Raw genomic sequence first — 1,725 nt, 5'->3', positions numbered from 1 at the left:
GTTACCAGGTTTATCCTTTCGGCCGGATTAGCCTGCGGGTGATAGTGGGTGGTGTACCGGATTTGGGAACCGGTGGGTGTCGCAGACCACAGGCCGAGGAACTCCGAACAAAAGAAAGACCTGATCCTCAAGGATCTTACAGATGACCTTCGCCGTGGCAGTTCGTAAGGGGAACAAAAGCGAAAACTTCGAAAAATAATCTACCACCGTTAAAATATACTGGTAGCCCTGAGTCGACTGCACCAAGGGCCCTACCATATTTACGCAAATCATTTTCCAAGGCTCGACAGCCTTGGACCTCTCGACCATAACCCCAGCTGGCTGTGAATTATCAGGCTTAACCTGCTGACAAACTTTACAATTCCTCACATATTTTCCTAGATAGATAGATAATTAATAGACGTATGCACTGCGACCAAGAGATCTATTGTGCCCCACATATTTCCCTATATCCGCCTTCATCTGTGGCCAATAAAATTTTTGTGCAACCCTAGCGAAAGGTTCCTGACACCCATATGAACCGCCAACTGGTCATCGTGATATGTCTTTACGACCTCCAACCTTTCCTCGCACCCTAGAACCTTTTCCAATCCGACGAATTTCCATAAATAGAGGGGAACTTCGACCTAACGAACTTGTAGATGTAGCCACCTTCTACTCTCCACGCTCGGTATGACAAGGGTTCCTTTTCAACAGACCGAAGCATTTTCAACAACCAAGGGTCCCAAGTAGAAACTTCAGAAACAACCGGTACAATCCTGGACAACATATCCGGAACCACATGTTCCTTGCCCTTCCGGAGGACGATCTCAACATCGTACTGCTGCAACTTTAAAGCCCAACGCGCCAACCTACCACAGGGATCCTTCAAATTATTTAGCCAAACCAGAGAATAATGATCCATAACAGCTGTGAACCTGACGCCTTCAACATATGGTCGCAATTTACAACCGCCCACAGGACCGCTAGACACTCCTCTGTCGTTAAATAATTCTTCTCATTTTTATTCAGGGACTTGCTCAGGTATGCTATACCCCTCTCACCGTCCTCAAATCTCTGGGTCAACACAGCTCCTATACCGAAATCAGAAGCGTCTGTCTGGATTGTGAAAAGCCTTTCAAAGTCTGGACAGCTCAAAACCGGCGCTGTCACTAGGCATTCCTTCGCCTCCCTAAAGCTCCTTTCGCAATCTTCGTTCCACTCGAATTTTTGGCTTTTCTTCGTTAACTCGGTGAGGGGCCTAATTAACTCCGCGAAATCCTTTACAAACCCACGGTACCATGACACTGTACCTATAAACCTAACCTGCTTGATATTCTTGGGTCTCTCGATGTTAACCATCGCCTCTACCTTCTCTGGATCCACGTGCAGACCGTGCTTGTCTACCACGTAGCCTAAATATTTTAGCTCTGACCTACAGAAATTTCACTTCGCCCTATTCAGTCTAAGACCTGCCTTAGCTAACCTATCTAAGATCACCTGTAAAATCTCCAAGTGCTTTTCAATGTTATTAGTAACGATGATAATATCATCGAGATAAACAAAAACATGGGGTTCCAACTCTGGGCCTATGACTGAATATCTAAATCTTTGCCAAGTCGCAGGCGAATTATGCAACCCATATGGCATTCTCCTAAACTGGAAGAGACCCCTACCTATTACCGTGAACGCCGTGCAGGGCCTCGGCCGCTCCTCCGCCGGCACCTGCCAATAAGCAGACTTAAT

This window comes from Rhagoletis pomonella, unplaced genomic scaffold (genome assembly GCF_013731165.1).
Source record: "Rhagoletis pomonella isolate Grant_MI unplaced genomic scaffold, Rhpom_1.0 Rhpom_scaffold_02413, whole genome shotgun sequence".
Taxonomy (NCBI): Eukaryota; Metazoa; Arthropoda; class Insecta; order Diptera; family Tephritidae; genus Rhagoletis; species Rhagoletis pomonella.
The sequence above is the reverse complement of the archived record's forward strand: the minus strand, read 5'-3'. Positions refer to the sequence as shown.